The sequence below is a fragment of the Pleurodeles waltl genome, chromosome 11 (genome assembly GCF_031143425.1).
Source record: "Pleurodeles waltl isolate 20211129_DDA chromosome 11, aPleWal1.hap1.20221129, whole genome shotgun sequence".
Taxonomy (NCBI): domain Eukaryota; kingdom Metazoa; phylum Chordata; class Amphibia; order Caudata; family Salamandridae; genus Pleurodeles; species Pleurodeles waltl.
This window is the reverse complement of record NC_090450.1, coordinates 928839581-928859100: the sequence shown is the minus strand read 5'-3', so window position 1 is coordinate 928859100 and position 19520 is coordinate 928839581. Positions and strand designations below refer to the sequence as shown.

Here is a 19520-nt window from a genome sequence, read left to right as displayed (position 1 = left end):
ACTAGTTTAAATGGGAATCACAAATGAATTCACAGAAATCACCAAACAAAAGTTATTCACAGATATTTGAAGTGCATCAATGGTGCAATAACTGTACCATGTTCAACGATTAAATGCCCTAGTCAAGTTCTCCTGTCTTTGAAAGAACGGCGCAATAGATGTTCCCTACATAAACACCTACTTTCAGACATATGTATACATTTATATTGCATCAAAGAAATTAAAGAAAGGTGGTTGATGCTAAACGACGCACACCTGAAACCAGTAACAACACAAATATAACATATCATTAATTAGTCCTGTGGCGGGTGCCAACCTGATGCGAAAAACCCAACCACCAAGGGTTTCAAAGTGCACACGAACAGAGGTGGAGGTAAACAACACCTATGTCATGCGCTGTAGAATACAAAATCAGAGAAAAAATCATCAGGGCACTCCAAAGAATATAGGGTCCATAATTGAGTAGCTTTGTGTAAAACACTTTAATCCGTTGTGATCGGTCGTTGAATCGCAGTTTTAAGATATTCAAATCCACAGACGAAAATATATATACAAGTTTAACAAGTGTCTGAATCCTCAGTATTCACAAGTATATACGAGTAACAAAAAACAGCCAACACGTGTTTCGTCCTCATGGACTTTTTCAAGGCTGCGAACAGAAACAAATGACAGCTAATTACAATTAATGGCACTACCATCCGGTAGGTATACAGATATCCAAAGTGATCACGCAAAGAGTTAATTAACCTCAGCGTGAGAGGATTCCCAATAGAGAACACCCTTTAATCCAAAAAGTTGCAAAAATTTTAAAAAGGAGGAGAAAACAAAAAGGAGATGATAGGAGGTCACCGTGAGTGCACAAGAGAAAGATTTATACTAAGGGAGTAATTAGAGAGGCCTTATTGGAGTGGGAGACCCGACAGTCAAAATAACAAACAGAAAACGTTATTGAGTAGAGTGTATATGTGTACAAGACAGACAGTGCTCGTGGGTATATTGATTTACCTCGAGAAAACTTAGATCGAAGCTAAAGCTTATTCTGTTTGCACTCCAAGTTGGTTGGACTGAGTCTGTGGGGGAGAGGCAAAAACCAAAAGAAGATACAGCATTGCTTATAGAGTTTATAAATTGCTATTAAAGGTAAGAGGTCAGAGGAGTTGTGAAAGAAGTCCTGGACATCCATGTACATGAGATTGACTCCCTCAAAAAAACACCTCGAGGGGGTAACCGCACCCTGGCCCTAAGACGCCTTGAGAGCAGGTGGATAATCAAGCTACGAGCCGTAGAACAGGGTCTGAATATCCACAAGGACCTCCATGTGTTTCTCTAAAATACTTAAGTATCTACACCTCTTGCACCCCTTCCATGTCAGTAGGGGAAGTACTGTCCACAGCATAATATGGGATTCAGTCATCTCTCACTGTCGTCAATTAATACAATATATATAGTAAATGAATGCATTGAAGATACTTTATTATGTTCTACATCTCATATTTTACAATCAATTTTATTTCGACTTCTTTGTACAAACCTATGTTGGAATTCACGAGGACACAGACGCCATTTTTGATTTATCTTTTCAATGTATTATTGTACCATAAGCAATATGTTCTTGGTGTCCTGTGTATATATATATATTTTTTCGTTAATATTCTTCACTCACATTTGAATCAATAGCACGCTTTGTCCTATTCACCAACTATGCATGTTCTCTGCTCTATAACATTGTCTTTTTTCTACACCATTTTTTACTACAGGTATGTTGTCTTGCTACACTATGGGGCTCTTCAATTCACTTCCATCGGTCCTCTTCTCTCTCTTCTCTTTTCCTTTGAAGTTCTATGCAACCGTTTCCTGTCGGTTGCCGTCTACATATTCCAATATGGCGCATACTTTTACTTAAAGTAGTGAACAGGAACTCCTGTTCCCGTCGGCAAGAATTTTCTGTAGTCCGTTGTTTATTTTTGAGTGCGCGTTTATTAGACAAGGGGCACTCGAACGCCTCACTCCTTCTGTCTACACGGCAGCGTTATCAGGCGCTGCGGGACTGCCACTACGCGATTTTTACTTATTCAGCCACATGTTACGGGCGGCAAAGGTAGGGGACGTATGTCCTAACTTTTCAATTATTGCGGTTATTCACGAGTATAGGGGCTAAAACTACTGGTGATTTTGTAAGCGAGTATACGACAACGGGACTCAACATTTTGCACGCTGGTATTACTGGCTCTCCCGGTATTTACGGGGAGGTACAGATGGGGGTTTAAGACTATAATCTCTCTCCTCTAAAGGTTTTAATACTAGTATAGGCATTAAGCAATGAATAATTTCAACAGTTTGTTAATAGGTACGGGGTTTGATTTCCCTGACCAAATTTTAGCCTTTGGGGCTTTCTTTATGCATAATTTTCCTCTCATAACAAGCACTACAGTATAAATGGAAATAAGACCTGCTCCTTTTCCTATGCAACTGCTCATTTTCGTTATATCCACGTATATTATTATGTGTTTTTCTCTTCACACGTTACCATTAGTGCCGTTTGTGGCAGGGGGATTTTATCTCATTTCCCCGCACGTCTGTTACTACGCTTTGTCCTTGTAAATATGGCAACGTGTCTAATAGGATAGGTTAGTTGCTTTTTTACATCTGGCCCTCTATTCTAAACATGCAGCTATTATTTATAGTACACTCTTTTTCATCGTGCATTTTACTTATGTCACAATAGCGGTTGATATTGTTTTCCTTCTTCCGTTCTATCCCCACAGGTAGGGTCTTACTCAGACCTTGAAAGTATTTTTGTCTCGAATTGTGGACATACTACTGGTTCCAGGATTGTTTCACATGAAAAATACCTGTTCCCTCTACAGATGGGACACATATATAATTTTTTTGTTACCACGTATTCTCTGGTAGGTTTGCCTTTTGACCTCCTCTGTCTCGTTGTTATTTCTTTCACAACTCCTCTGACCTCTTACCTTTAATAGCAATTTATAAACTCTATAAGCAATGCTGTATCTTCTTTTGGTTTTTGCCTCTCCCCCACAGACTCAGTCCAACCAACTTGGAGTGCAAACAGAATAAGCTTTAGCACTGTCTGTCTTGTACACATATACACTCTGTACTAAATAACGTTTTCTGTTTGTTATTTTGAATGTCGGGTCTCCCACTCCAATAAGGCCTCTCTAATTACTCCCTTAGTATAAATCTTTCTCTTGTGCACTCACAGTGACCTCCTATCATCTCCTTTTTGTTTTCTCCTCCTTTTTTAAATTTTTGCAACTTTTTGGATTAAAGGGTGTTCTCTATTGGGAATCCTCTCACGCTGAGGTTAATTAACTCTTTGCGTGATCACTTTGGATATCTGTATACCTACCGGATGGTAGTGCCATTAATTGTAATTAGCTGTCATTTGTTTCTGTTCGCAGCCTTGAAAAAGTCCATGAGGACGAAACACGTGTTGGCTGTTTTTTGTTACTCGTATATACTTGTGAATACTGAGGATTCAGACACTTGTTAAACTTGTATATATATTTTCGTCTGTGGATTTGAATATCTTAAAACTGCGATTCAACAACCGATCACAACGGATTAAAGTGTTTTACACAAAGCTACTCAATTATGGACCCTATATTCTTTGGAGTGCCCTGAACATTTATATTGCACTTCCTGTGAGACTCATCCGTTCTATTGTAGTTTCCTTTTTGCCAATGCTAATTAAGCCATTTTTTTGTCTAACATGGCAATCACATCACCCTCATCAAAACTTTATTGATGGTCTATCTGCATTCCCAATATTGATAAATTTCAATTCCCTGCTTCTGAACTCCGGTAAAGTAGAAGTGATTAGCAATTATGCCAGAATATAGATACAGGACTGGTGGTCATCTAATTTAGGCTCCGACCTTGGAGTTATCTTTTATTCGGATCTTTCGTTCAAAAACTCCACCATAAGGTCATTAATACATGCTTACCTGCTGAAACTACTGTGCAAAATTCTTCCCAACTCAAGCTTTGCAGGGCAGCTGTTCAATCAATTAAGGGGGATTGTGGCATAGGGTAGGTAATTCACCTCCTCCTCATCTCCTGAGGTATTACTTCCAAAATAATTCCTACAGTGGGACCACAATCCTTTAATGGGCATCTTTTTGGAAATGTGTTGTTTCCCATGGATATCAAGGCTCAAATGCAATTGAAGAACATGATTCCCTGTGAGCAGGGCGTTATTAGAAAGGGGGGACAGAAGGGGGATGTTATCCACTTGTTTGCCAACTTAGATGACCGTAAATTTCTTTGGACTTCAGGGATCTTTTTTGTCCAAGCAGAAAGGCATGGTGACAGGCCAGTTTTTTGTTTTTTTTAGCACAGAACATACCTCTTTTTGCTGTCCCTCTTGAGAAACAGGTGGGTTTGTCCCCTGAACAGCATCCTTGGGAAAGTAAGACCCACCAAGTAAAGACCAAGTTACTAACGCTCAGTAACGCTTTTTCTGGTGGATACAGTAGTTACCTGTGGATTCCTCACCTTGTTAATTCTCCCAATGCACCAGCATTTGCCGGAAATGTTTTCCTAGCTCTCCACGTCAACGAGGACGTCACAGTTGCACGGCTCTGCATGCAACTCCGTCTAATGTCATCGGAACCATAAAAAGCCCTCGCCGGTTTACTGACATCAGTTTCAACATTTTTTTTTTTCGGGCCTGCGAGGCGAACGGGTGAATACTGACATCACAGGCACAACAATTGCCAACTCAGTAAACACACATATATATATATATATATTTATATGGAAAATGTCGCTTACGAAGTGTACATCTGTGCGTGGCATGTTCCGCTGCAGATTCACATGCTATGCATAGTCCTGCCATCTAGTGCTGGGCTCGGAGTGTTACAAGTTGTTTTTGTTCGAAGAAGTGTTTTCGGGTCACGGGATCGAGTGACTCCTCCTCTTCAGCTCCATTGCGCATGGACATCAACTCCATGTTAGATTGTTTTCCCGCAGAGGGTAAGGTAGGAGTGATAGAGTATAAAGAAATGAGATGTCCATGCAATTGGAATAAAGATATATATACACATATGTACAAATGAATGTTTTAACTTAAACGGCTACAGACTCCCGGGGAGGAGGGAGGGCGCATGTGAATCTGCAGCGGAACATGCCACGAACGGATGTACACTGGGTAAGTGACATTTTCCGTTCAATGGCATGTGTAGCTGCAGATACACATGCTATGCATAGATTACAAAGAAGTTTTGCCTCCCATAATCGGAGGTCAGCCTGTAGGAGTAGAAGTTGTTTAAATAGTGTTCTTAGTACAGCCTGTCCTACTGTGGCCTGCTGTGTTGCTAACACATCTACACAGTAATGCTTGGTAAATGTATGGGGTGTTGACCAAGTGGCTGCTTTACAGATTTCTGTCATTGGTATATTTCCTAAAAAAAACATTGTTGCTCCTTTTTTCCTCCTGGTGGAATGTGCTTTTGGTGTTATTAATAGCTGCCTTTTAGCTTTTAGGTAACATGTTTGGATGCATTTTACTATCCATCTAGCTAGTCCTTGCTTTGAGATAGGGTTACCAGTATGTGGTTTCTGGAACGCCACAAATAACTGTTTGGTTTTCCTAAATGATTTAGTTCTATCAATGTAATACATTATAGTTCTTTTAATGTCCAATGTATGCAGCTCTCTTTCTGCTACAGAGTCTGGCTGTGGGAAGAAGACTGGGAGTTCCACTGTTTGATTGATATGAAATGGTGATATCACCTTTGGTAGAAATTTTGGGTTTGTTCGAAGTACCACTTTATGTTTATGTACTTGTATGAACGGTTCTTGAATAGTGAAAGCTTGGATTTCACTAACTCTTCTTAATGAAGTAAATGCAACTAGGAATGCAACTAGGAATGTTAGGTATTGAATCTGACATGAATGCATAAGTTCAAATGGTGAACACATGAGTTGTGTGAGTACAATATTTAGATTCCACGAAGGCACTGGGGGTGTTCTTGGTGGTATGATGCGTTTTACTCCTTCCATGAAGGCTTTGGTTAGAGGGACCCTAAATAGAGAGGTGTGTTGTATATTTTGCAAATACGCTGAAATAGCAGTAGGATGTATTTTGATGGACGAGAAGGCTAAATTTGCTTTTTGCAGATGAAGCAAGTAACATACAATGTCTTGTATTGACGCTGAAAGAGGGGCAATCTGTTTAGATTGACCGTAAAACACAAACCTTTCCCATTTGTTCGCATAACACTACTTGGTAGTGGGTTTCCTTGCTTGTTTAATTACTGCCATACATTCTGTTGGAAGATGTAGATATCCAAACTCTAAGACTTCAGGAGCCAAATCGCTAGATTGAGTATTTTGGGATCTGGATGCCTGATCAGTTGCTTTTTTTGCATTAACAGATCTGGTCTGTTGCGGAGTTTGATGCGTGGTACCACTGACAGATCTAACAGTGTCGTGTTCCAGGGTTGACGTGCCCACGTTGGTGCTATAAGTATGAGTTTGAGTTTGTTTTGACGCAGTTTGTTGACTAGAAATGGAATGAGCGGGAGAGGGGGAAAAGCGTAAGCAAATACCCCTGACCAGTTGATCCATAGAGCATTGTCCTTAGATAGACAGTGTGGGAACCTGGATGCGAAGTTTCGGCATTTTGCATTTTCGCTGGTGGCGTATAGGTTTAAGTCTGGAGTTCCCCAGTGGTGAAAGTATGTCTGAAGCACTTGGGGATGAATTTCCCACTTGTGTGTTTGTTTATGATCTCGGAAGAGAACATCTGCCAATTGGTTGTGGATCCATGGGATGTGCTGTGCTACCAGGTGAATGTTGTTGTGTATTGCCCAATGCCATATCTTTTGTGCTAGATGGGACAGTTGTGACGAGTGGGTACCTCCTTGTCTGTTTAGGTAATACATTGTAGTTGTAGGAAGTTGGCTCTGTATGTACTATTTCAAAGTAAGAAATAGCATGCACAGTGTCCAAGGGTTCCCCTTAGAGGTAAGATAGTGGCAAAAAGAGATAATTCTAATGCTTTATTTTGTGGTAGTGTGGTCGAGCAGTAGGCGTATCAGAGGGTAGTGTTAAGCATTTGTTGTACACACACAGGCAATAAATGAGGAACACACACTCAAAGACAATTCCAGGCCAATAGGTTTTTGTATATAAAAATATATTTTCTTAGTTTATTTTAAGAATCACAGGTTCTAGATTTACAAGTAATACTTCAAATGAAAGGTATTTCACTTAGGTAACTTAGGAACTTTGAATCAGCAAAATAGCATGTACAGTTTTCACAAAAATGGCAATAAGCTATTTTAAAACTAGACAGTGCAATTTTCAAAAGTTCCTGGGGGAGGTAAGTGTTTGTTAGTTTTGCAAGTAAGTAAACCACCTACAGGGTTCAAAGTTGGGTCTAAGGTAGCCCACCATGGGGGGTTCAGGGCAACCCCAAAGTTACCACACCAGCAGCTCAGGGCCGGTCAGGTGCAGAGGTCAAAGTGGTGCCCAAAACACATAGGCTTCAATGGAGAAGGGGGTGCCCCGGTTCCAGTCTGCCAGCAGGTAAGTACCCGCGTCTTCGGAGGGCAGGGGCAGACCAGCGGGGTTTTGTATGGCACCGGCAGGGGCACAAGTCATGCACAAAAAGTACACCCTCAGCGGCATGGGCGGCTGGGTGCAGAGTGCAAACAGGCGTCGGCGTCGGGTTTGCAATGGAGTTCAATGGGAGACCCAGGGGTCTCTTCAGCGAAGCAGGCAGGCAGGCAAGGGTGGGGGCTCCTCGGGGTAGCCACCACCTGGGCAAGAGAGAGGGCCACCTGGGGGTCACTTCTGCCCTGGAGGTCGGATCCTTCAGGTCCTGGGGGCTGTGGGTGCAGTGTCTTTACCAGGCGTCGGATTCTAAGAAGCAGGCAGTTGTGGTCAGGGGGAGCCTCTGGATTCCCTCTGCAGGCGTCGCTGGGGGGGCTCAGGGGGGTCAACTCTGGCTACTCACAGGGTCGCAGTCGCCGGGGAGTCCTCCCTGTAGTGTTGTTTCTCCGCAGGTCGAGCCGGGGCCTCGGGTGCAGAGTGCAAAGTCTCATGCTTCCGGCGGGAAACATGTTGTCTTTAAAAGTTGCTTCTTTGTTGCAAAGATGTTTCTTCTTTGGAGCAGAGCCGCTGTCCTCTGGAGTTCTTGGTTCTTTTAGATGCAGGGTAGTCCTCTGAGGCTTCAGAGGTCGCTGGACCCTGTGGAACGCGTCGCTGTTGCAGTTTTTCTTGAAGTGGGGAGACAGGCCGGTAGGGCTGGGGCCAAAGCAGTTGGTGTCTCCGTCTTCTCTGCAGGGCTTCAGGTCAGCAGTCCTTCTTTGTCTTCAGGTTGCAGGAATCTAGTTTCCTAGGTTCTGGGGAGCTCCTAAATACTGAATTTAGGGGTGTGTTTAGGTCTGGGAGGGCAGTAGCCAATGGCTACTGTCCTTGAGGGTGGCTACACCCTCCTTGTGCCTCCTCCCTGAGGGGAGGGGGGCACATCCCTATTCCTATTGGGGGAATCCTCCAAAATCAAGATGGAGGATTTCTAAAGGCAGGGGTCACCTCAGCTCAGGACACCTTAGGGGCTGTCCTGACTGGTGAGTGACTCCTCCTTGTTTTTCTCATTATCTCCCCTAGATTTGCCGCCAAAAGTGGGGGCTGTGTCCAGGGGGCGGGCATCTCCACTAGCTGGAGTGCCCTGGGGCATTGTAACACAAAGCCTGAGCCTTTGAGGCTCACTTCTAGGTGTTACAGTTCCGCAGGGGGGAGGTGTGAAGCACCTCCACCCAGAGCAGGCTTTTGTCTTTGTCCTCAGAGAGCAGAAAGGCTCTCACCACATGGGGTCAGAAACTCGTCTCTCAGCAGCAGGCTGGCACAGACCAGTCAGTCCTGCACTGAACAATTGGGTAAAATACAGGGGGCATCTCTAAGATGCCCTCTGTGTGTATTTTTTAATAAATCCAACACTGGCATCAGTGTGGGTTTATTATTCTGAGAAGTTTGATACCAAACTTCCCAGTATTCAGTGTAGCCATTATGAAGCTGTGGAGTTCGTTTTTGACAGACTCCCAGACCATATACTCTTATGGCTACCCTGCACTTAAAATGTCTAAGGTTTTTCTTAGACACTGTAGGGGCATAGTGCTCATGCACCTATGCCCTCACCTGTGGTACAGTGCACCCTGCCTTAGGGCAGTGTGAAGTTGGCATGGCACCCTGAGGGGAGTGCCATGTCGCCTTAGTCATTTTCTCCCCACCAGCACACACAAGCTTGCAAGCAGTGTGTCTGTGCTGAGTGAGGGGTCCCTAGGGTGGCATAAGACATGCTGCAGCCCTTAGAGACCTTCCCTGGGTCAGGGTCCTTGGTACCAGGGGTACCAGTTACAAGGGACTTACCTGGGTGCCACGGTTTTGCCAATTGTGGAGACAATGGTACATTTTAGGTGAAAGAACACTGGTGCTGGGGCCTGGTTAGCAGGGTCCCAGCACACATCTCAGTCAAGTCAGCATCAGTATCAGGCAAAAAGTGGGGGGTAATTGCAACAGGGAGCCATTTCCTTACAGTAGTCATGTTGTCTGTTTTGATAAGAATGTGTTTGTGAATGAGAAGAGGCTGAACGGCTCTCAGTGCTATGAATACGGCTAGCAATTCTAGGTGATTTATGTGAAGTTGTTTGTATTTGGTGTCCCGTTGTCCTTGAATGTTGTGATTGTTGAGGTGTGCTCCCCACCCAATCATTGATGCATCTGCTGTAAGTATGGTCTGAGGCACAGGGTCTTGAAATGGCCGCCCTTTGTTTAGATTTGTGGAATTCCACCACTGAAGTGATATGCGTGTTTGGCGGTCTATCAACACTAGATCTTGAAGTTGACCGTGTGCCTGCAACCATTGTTTTGCAAGGCACTGTTGTAAGGACCGCATGTTTAATCTTGCATTTGGGACAATGGCGATGCATGATGCCACCATGCCCAACAGTTTCATTACAAATTTGACTATGTACTGTTGGTTTGACTGAATTTGTGCTAATACATTGTGGAATTCTTGCACTATTTGTGGATTTGGGCTTGCAAGTGCTGTTTGCGTATTTAGTGTGGCTTCTAAATACTGTTGAATTTGTGCAGGTTGCAGGTGGGATTTTTGGTAGTTTATAGAGAACCCTAGAGTGTGTAAGGTTTGTATTACAAAATGTGTATGGTTTTGACACTGTGTATGACTGTTGGATATTATTAGCCAATCGTCCAGATATGGAAAGACATGAATGTGTTGCCTTCTTAGGTAGGCTGCAACTACCGCCAGGCATTTCGTAAATACCCTGGGAGCTGTTGTTATCCCAAAGGGTAACACTTTGAACTGGTAATGTTTTCCCTGTATTACAAACCTGAGATATTTTCTGTGCGCTGGATGGATAGGTATGTGAAAATACACATCCTTGAGTTCTAATGTTGCCATAAAATCTTGCTGTTGTAGCAGTGGGACTACATCCTGTAGTGTTACCATGTGAAGGTGTTCTGATAGCATGTAAAGATTGAGAGTTCTGAGATCTAATATTGGATTAAGGTTTCATCTTTTTGGGGAATAAGGAAGTACAGGGAGTAAACCCCTGTTCCTATCTGATTTTGTGGTACAAGCTCTATGGCTTGTTTGAGTAATAGTGATTGTACTTCTTCTTGCAACATGGAGATGTGTTGGGAGGAGAGTTTGTGTGGTTTTGGAGGTATATGTGGGGGAATTTGTTCCAATTCTATGCAATAACCTTTGTGGATAATAGATAATACCCAGTTGTCTGTTGTAATGGGAATCCAATTGTTGTGGAACGTTTGAAATCTTCCTCCCACAGGTGGGGTGTGATGAGGGAAGAGGTGGAGAGAGTCACTTTTTTGGCTGTGAGGCTTGTTTTGTTGGCTGATATTTTCCCCTATCTATGGGAAATTGGCCTTTATAAGTTCCTCTAAACCCACCTCGTTGGTATTGAGGCTGATAAGATGATTTATATTGTGAGGTGGATGCCTCAGGTGTTTGCACTCTAAAACCACCCCTGTGTTGAGATTTCCGAAATGAACCTCTGTATTGTGTGGTATACAGAGCACCCATGCGGTGTCTAAGTCTTTTTTCATCTTTTCAATGGCCATATCAACTTCAGGGCCAAAAAGCTGTTTTTCATTGAATGGCATATTAAGGACAGCCTGCTGAATTTCAGGCTTAAACTCTGACGACTGAAGCCATGCGTGTCTCCGAATAGTAACAGCTGCTGTGTATGCTGAATTCAGGGCTGATCTAATCTGGTTGTTAGTAATAGCCTGCCCTTCCTCGACTATTTGCTGTGCCCTTTTTTATTGGTCTTTGGGGAGATGCTGGATGATATCTTTCATCTCGTCCCAGTCGGCCCTATCATATCTAGCCAATAGTGCTTGGGAGTTGGCTATCCGCCATTGATTGGTTGCTTGCGATGCTACTATTTTGCCAGCAGCATCAAATTTCCTACTCTCCTTGTCTGGTGGTGGTGCATCACCAGATGACTGAGAGTTGGCCCTTTTCCTAGCTGCACTTACAACTACAGAATCAGGAGGCAGTTGAGTAATGAATGTCGAGTCAGAGGGAGGTGGTTTACATTTTTTCTCCACTCTGGGAGTGATGATCATGGCCTTGACTGGCTCTTGAAAGCGTGCTTTAACATGCCTGGAAGCATGGGAAGGGACTAGTAGGTAGTGTGTGTGGAGGATAATGTATTAAAAAGAAAATCATCCTCAAAGGGCTCAGTGTGCAGGGCGACATTGTGGTATGATCCCGCCCTAGCCAGAACTTGAGTATATCCAGTGCTATCTTCCGGTGGTGATGGCTTGGAAGGATAGCAGTCTGGGCTGTTATCCGGAATGGGATCTGGATCATAGAGATCCCATGGATCCACATTGTCCTGTTGTGAATCTACAGAATGTACAGGAGACTGTGCAGGTGTAGGAGTTGTAGGTGGAGAGGCAAGCAAGTGAGGAGAATGATGAGGGGACTGAGGAGGTGAAAATTGTGGAGGTGGAGATTTTTGCTTAGGCCTTGGCACTTTAGCTGGTGGCTGATCAGTGTCCAATTGTCCTTGAAAGACCAGCTTCCTCTTAGGCTTCAGAGGAGGTGCAGTTATGATCTTGCCAGTGTGTTTATGAATGTGAATTCTGGCCTGCCTTTCATCAATGTCCTCCATTTGTGTGAGTTCCTCTGAAAATTTATGGCTTTCTTTAAGTTGTTTCGAAAGTCCATGCTCCTCTGTGTAACTGGGTCTTTTCTGCTCCGAAGCTGTTTTTCTCAGGATCGAAAGGCCGGGAGTGGATGTTGGCCTCAGCTCCGAAAGTGATTTTCGAGGCTTCGACTCGAAGGGCCAGTGGTTGCCTGTTTCGGAGCTAGTGCTTCGGCTCGAGTCCGAAGGCGTCGGTGGCGTAGCCTTTCTCGGTGCCGAAGTTGTTGCTTGGTCACCGGAGGTCTTTTTGCAGGTCGAGCCATGGCCTTCTGGCAGTGGCGTTCCCGAGGCCTTATGTTTGGGCTTGGATTGGACAGGGGCAGGCGTACTCATGTGCTGTCCTGCCATGACGGTCTGTCCTCCTCGGACTCCTGCTCGGAATCGGACCCTTGGACGTAGACTGCGGTGTGCATGATCTCCTCTTCCTCTACGTCGAGACGTTTGTGCGCTCTCGGGGGAATATCTGGAGGAAAATGTGTGAATTCTATACAGTAACCTTGTTGGATAATTGATAGGACCCATGTGTCCATGGTTATGTCTGACCAATGTTTGTGGTAAAATCTCAGTCTTCCTCCCACAGGTGATGTGTGTTGGGGGAGGCTGACGGGCAAGTCACTACTTGTTATTAGTGGCCTGCTTAGTGGGCTGAAATTTCCCCCTTGACCTTGGGAATTGTCCCCTGAAGGACCCGCGAAACCCCCCCTCTCTGATATTGTGATTGGTAGGTGGGTTTTGTTTGAGAGGTGGATGCTTCTGAAGGCTGTTGTCTGAAACCTCCCCTATATTGCGGTTTCCTGAATGTCTCTCTATATTGCGATGAGTAGAGCGCGCCCATGGCTTTGGCCGTATCAGTGTCCTTCTTCATTTTCTCGATGGCTATGTCCACTTGGGGTCCAAACAGTTGTTGTTCATTGAATGGCATGTTAAGTACCACCTGTTGTATCTCTGGTTTGAACCCTGAGGATCTTAGCCAAGCATGTCGTCTAATTGTGACTGCCGTGTTCACTGTTCTTCCGGCAGTGTCAGCGGAATCTAATGCCGAACTTATCTGATTGTTTGATATTGCTTGACCCTCCTCTACCACTTGCTGAGCCCGTTTCTGGTATTCCTTGGGGAGATGTTGGATGATATCGCTCATCTCGTCCCAATGAGCTTGGTCATATCGTGCAAGGAGGGCTTGAGAGTTTGCTATGCGCCACTGATTGGCAGCTTGTGACGCTACTCTTTTTACTGCCGCGTCGAACTTTCTACTCTCCTTATCTGGAGGTGGTGCATCTCCAGATGACTGCAAGTTGGCTCTCTTTCTCGCAGCTCCAACCACTACAGAGTCTGGGGGCAGCTGCTGCGTAATGAACACTGGGTCGGACGGTGGTGGCTTGTATTTCTTTTCAACCCGTGGTGTAATGGCGCTTCCTTTCATGGGCTCCTGGAAGACTTGTTGGGCATGTTTAAGCATGCCTGGGAGCATAGGCAGACTTTGGTAGGAAGCATGGAAAATCGTCCTCCAATGACTCTGAGTGCATGCTTACATTATGGAATGCAGCAGCCCTAGCCAAGACTTGGGTGTATGAGGTGCTATCCTCGTGTGGAGAGGGTTTTGAAGGGTAGCACTCAGGGCTATTGTCCGACACAGGGGGATCGTAGAGGTCCCAGGGGTCTGCATCCTCTTGCGACTGCACAGTGTGTGTGGGTGACTGTGCAGTGGGCGTGGCAAGAGGAGATACTGTTATTTGTGGTGAATGCTGACGAGAAAGTTCTGGTGAAAAATGGCGAGATGGCGATTTTTCCCTGGGCACTTTGGCCTTTGGCTGTTCAGTCTCTGAAAGCCAGATTCCTTTTTAATTTCAGAGGAGGTGCAGTTTGGATCTTCCCAGTATCCTTATGGGTCTGTATCCTTGCCTGCGTTTCATCAAACTCATCCATTTGAAGTTCCTCCTCAAATCTGTGTCTCTCTTTTAGTTGCTTAGAGAGTCCATGTTCCTCGGTGTACGAGTCTTTTTTCGGCTCCAAAGCTGTTTTTTTCGGCACTGAAATGTCCATGCTGATGGAAGACCTCGGCTCCGAAAGACTTTTTCGAGGCTTCGTCGACTCGACAAGTCGATGTTGAGGCTTTTCGATGATGGGTTCTCTGCTCGAGTCCGAAGACTTTGGCAAGATTTTGGCCATTTCGGTGCCGAAGGTGTTGCTTGGTCACCGCTTTGTTTTTTATGGGTCGAGCCATGGCCTTCAGGCAGTGGCGTCCCCGAGGCCTTATGCTTCATAGGCTGACTGTGGGCTTGGGTCAGGGCAGGTGTACTCACGTGTTGGCCTGCTGTAGGTGGTCAGTCTGCGTCAGAGTCGTCCGAGTCCGAACCTTGGATGGAGATAGCCATCTCCTCTTCTTCGACGTCGAGGTGCTCTGAACTTTGACATTTGCATCCGTCTCGCCCTCTGATCCCTCAAGGTCTTCTTCGATCGAAAGGACTTGCAGGCCTCGCAAGTATCTTCCCTGTGCTCCGGTGACAAACACAGATTACAGACCCGATGTTGGTCTGTATAGGGATACTTGGCGTGGCACTGTGGGCAGAAACAGAAGGGGGTCCGGTCTATTAGGCTTCGACATCTTCTGTGGTCGGGCCGACCAGGCCCCAGCTGGGCGCGGAAGCCCCGAAGGGCCACCGAAGCTGTGTCTCGCCGATGTCGAGGTGTCAATGCAAGATGTTTCCCTATCACAAACAATACCGACGCTTTTCGGTGAATTTTAGTATTTTTCCGATTCGAATAACGGAGCGAAGAGGAACACGTCCGAACCCGATGGCGGAAAGAAAACAATCTAAGATGGAGTCGATGCCCATGCGCAATGGAGCCGAAAGGGAGGAGTCACTCGATCCCGTGACTCGAAAAGACTTCTTCGAAGAAAAACAACTTGTAACACTAGCCCAACACTAGATGGCAGGAACAGTGCATAGCATGTGTACCTGCAGCTACACATGCCATCGAACACACATATATATATATATATATATATACACATACACACATATATAAATATATATATATATATATATATGTATATATGTAGGAAGTTGGCTCTGTATGTGCTATTTCAAAGTAAGGAATAGCATGCACAGAGTCCAAGGGTTCCCCTTAGAGGTAAAATAGTGGTAAAAATAGATAATACTAATGCTCTATTTTGTGGTAGTGTGGTCGAGCAGTAGGCTTATCCAAGGAGTAGTGTTAAGCATTTGTTGTACATACACATAGACAATAAATGAGGTACACACACTCAGAGACAAATCCAGCCAATAGGTTTTGTTATAGAAAAATATCTTTTCTTAGTTTATTTTAAGAACCACAGGTTCAAATTCTACATGTAATATCTCATTCGAAAGGTATTGCAGGTAAGTACTTTAGGAATTTTAAATCATAAAAATTTCATGTATACTTTTCAAGTTATTGACAAATAGCTGTTTTAAAAGTGGACACTTAGTGCAATTTTCACAGTTCCTAGGGGAGGTAAGTTTTTGTTAGGTTTACCAGGTAAGTAAGACACTTACAGGGTTCAGTTCTTGGTCCAAGGTAGCCCACCGTTGGGGGTTCAGAGCAACCCCAAAGTAACCACACCAGCAGCTCAGGGCCGGTCAGGTGCAGAGTTCAAAGTGGTGCCCAAAACACATAGGCTAGAATGGAGAGAAGGGGGTGCCCCGGTTCCGGTCTGCTTGCAGGTAAGTACCCGCGTCTTCGGAGGGCAGACCAGAGGGGTTTTGTAGGGCACCGGGGGGGACACAAGCCCACACAGAAATTTCACCCTCAGCAGCGCCGGGGCGGCCGGGTGCAGTGTAGAAACAAGCGTCGGGTTCGCAATGTTAGTCTATGAGAGATCTCGGGATCTCTTCAGCGCTGCAGGCAGGCAAGGGGGGGGTTCCTCGGGGAAACCTCCACTTGGACAAGGGAGAGGGACTCCTGGGGGTCACTTCTCCAGTGAAAGTCCGGTCCTTCAGGTCCTGGGGGCTGCGGGTGCAGGGTCTCTCCCAGGCGTCGGGACTTTAGGTTCAAAGAGTCGCGGTCAGGGGAAGCCTCGGGATTCCCTCTGCAGGCGGCGCTGTGGGGGCTCAGGGGGGACAGGTTTTGGTACTCACAGTATCAGAGTAGTCCTGGGGTCCCTCCTGAGGTGTCGGATCTCCACCAGCCGAGTCGGGGTCGCCGGGTGCAGTGTTGCAAGTCTCACGCTTCTTGCGGGGAGCTTGCAGGGTTCTTTCAAAGCTGCTGGAAACAAAGTTGCAGCCTTTCTTGGAGCAGGTCCGCTGTCCTCTGGAGTTTCTTGTCTTTTTCGAAGCAGGGGCAGTCCTCAGAGGATGTCGAGGTCGCTGGTCCCTTTGGAAGGCGTCGCTGGAGCAGGATCTTTGGAAGGCAGGAGACAGGCCGGTGAGTTTCTGGAGCCAAGGCAGTTGTCGTCTTCTGGTCTTCCTCTGCAGGGGTTTTTCAGCTAGGCAGTCCTTCTTCTTGTAGTTGCAGGAATCTAATTTTCTAGGGTTCAGGGTAGCCCTTAAATACTAAATTTAAGGGCTTGTTTAGGTCTGGGGGGTTAGTAGCCAATGGCTACTAGCCCTGAGGGTGGGTACACCCTCTTTGTGCCTCCTCCCAAGGGGAGGGGGTCACAATCCTAACCCTATTGGGGGAATCCTCCATCTGCAAGATGGAGGATTTCTAAAAGTTAGAGTCACTTCAGCTCAGGACACCTTAGGGGCTGTCCTGACTGGCCAGTGACTCCTCCTTGTTGCTTTCTTTGTTCCCTCCAGCCTTGCCGCCAAAAGTGGGGGCCGTGGCCGGAGGGGGCGGGCAACTCCACTAAGCTGGAGTGCCCTGCTGGGCTGTGACAAAGGGGTGAGCCTTTGAGGCTCACCGCCAGGTGTTACAGCTCCTGCCTGGGGGAGGTGTTAGCATCTCCACCCAGTGCAGGCTTTGTTACTGGCCTCAGAGTGACAAAGGCACTCTCCCCATGGGGCCAGCAACATGTCTCTGGTGTGGCAGGCTGCTGGAACTAGTCAGCCTACACAGACAGTCGGTTAAGTTTCAGGGGGCACCTCTAAGGTGCCCTCTGGGGTGTATTTTGCAATAAAATGTACACTGGCATCAGTGTGCATTTATTGTGCTGAGAAGTTTGATACCAAACTTCCCAGTTTTCAGTGTAGCCATTATGGTGCTGTGGAGTTCGTGTTTGACAGACTCCCAGACCATATACTCTTATGGCTACCCTGCACTTACAATGTCTAAGGTTTTGTTTAGACACTGTAGGGGTACCATGCTCATGCACTGGTACCCTCACCTATGGTATAGTGCACCCTGCCTTAGGGCTGTAAGGCCTGCTAGAGGGGTGTCTTACCTATACTGCATAGGCAGTGAGAGGCTGGCATGGCACCCTGAGGGGAGTGCCATGTCGACTTACTCATTTTGTTCTCACTAGCACACACAGGCTTGTAAGCAGTGTGTCTGTGCTGAGTGAGGGGTCTCTAGGGTGGCATAAGACATGCTGCAGCCCTTAGAGACCTTCCTTGGCATCAGGGCCCTTGGTACTAGAAGTACCAGTTACAAGGGACTTATCTGAATGCCAGGGTGTGCCAATTGTGGATACAATGGTACATTTTAGGTGAAGGAACACTGGTGCTGGGGCCTGGTTAGCAGGGTCCCAGCACTCTTCTCAGTCAAGTCAGCATCAGTATCAGGCAAAAAGTGGGGGGTAACTGCAACAGGGAGCCATTTCTTTACACAAGCCCCCCCCAGCCCACAGGCCAGGAGACTCAGCCCAAGCTGGGAGAGTCTTCCTAGTCTGTCAGGCGAGGAAGAGTAGGAGAAATAGGCTGGTTAGTTGCAGGGCCTACTCTGCCTTACATCCTTCTGTTCAGGTCATTCCCTTTGGGGAACTGACCTACTTCCACAGTGATAGGACCTAGTCTGAATTGCCTCTTGTCTGCCTCTTCAATGTCTCCACCCATTCTTTCTATTTTGGTCTTAGAGGTATCCACCTCTGCTAACCTTATCTTGGCCAGGGTTACCCCTAGGTTACCCAGAGCTGGAGTAACCCCACCATGACTAATAGTGTCAGGGGGCCTAACTTGCTATTTGGCATGGGGTCAGACCACCATGCTAAGGATAGTGCAGCCATAAAGGCTAACACCCAGCAGAGGCCACTGACAGCTGTCAGTGCCCAGAACCACACCTTTAGCTCTTCACCTAAAAGGGAAGGGGCTAAGTTACAGGCCTCTTTGGGTTCAGGTTGCCTGTCTGCTGTATTAGAGTGGGGGGTTACCACATCTTGTAGTAAACACCCTTCTTCCACTCTTTCTTCTGTTAGCTGAGGAGCCACCCACTCAGGTTTAACAGTTGCCTGACTAGCCAGGACTTCTTGTGGGTCAGGTTGGACTTTATCAGGGCCATTTTTGGAGTTCTCCCCTACTGGAGCAGAATCTCCTTGGCTTGCTGTAACCTTGGCTAAAGGTTGTCCACCCTTCCTACTCTGTTTTCTTTTCTTCTTCTTCTGGGGCCTGCTTGCATTTACTGCAGAGGCAGGACTTCCAGAATCCTTGGGAGAGGACTGGCACTGGACCAGTTCCTCTCTTGGGCTCTGACTAACCTCTGGGTAGTCATTTCCAAGGAGACAATCAAGGGGGAGGTCTGTACTGACTACTACCCTTCTCCAGCTAAGAGTGCCACCCACTTCTATGGGCACTAAAGCCACAGGCCTCTTAGTGACCCTGTCTAGGCTAACTCTTACCCTGGCAGTCTCACCTGGGATGTACTGGTTTGAGAGCACCAGCCTGTCATGCACAATAGTGTGACTGGCACAAGTGTCTCTCAGGGCAGTGGTTGGGATTCCATTCACCAGTAGGTGGTGGAAGTGTCTACTTCCCTCTGGAATCTCCAACTCACCTGTTGGGCCCTGTTTCCAGTTGAAGGCTATGAAGACCTCCTCATCTGAGGAGTCATTTCCCATGGCTACACTGGTTACCCCTGGAATTTTGTTCTGGGGTTTGTTTTTGGGACAAGAAGTGTCCTTGGTGTGGTGCCCAGACTGTTTACAGTTGTGGCACCATGCCTTAGTGGCATCCCAGTTCTTACCCTGGTACCCACCTTTGTTTTGGGTTGTGTCTTGGGGCCCACCCACCTGTTCTGGTTTTTGGGGGCCCACCCACCTGTTCTGGTTTTCTTTGTTTCTAGTGTCACCCACTTTCTCCTGGGGAGTTTTTGTAACCCCTTTCTTTTGGTCACCCCCAGTGGAAGTTTTCGTTACCCTAGTCTTGACCCAGTGGTCTG

General features: G+C 46.2%; 1 protein-coding gene across 1 annotated transcript in view; it reads right to left on the bottom strand.

Annotated features, from left to right (window-relative positions):
• The window catches only part of ATP6V0A2 (ATPase H+ transporting V0 subunit a2), a 407112-nt gene that overhangs the window by 53929 nt on the left and 333663 nt on the right, over nt 1–19520 (bottom strand). The gene's annotated exons all lie outside the window — the stretch shown is intronic.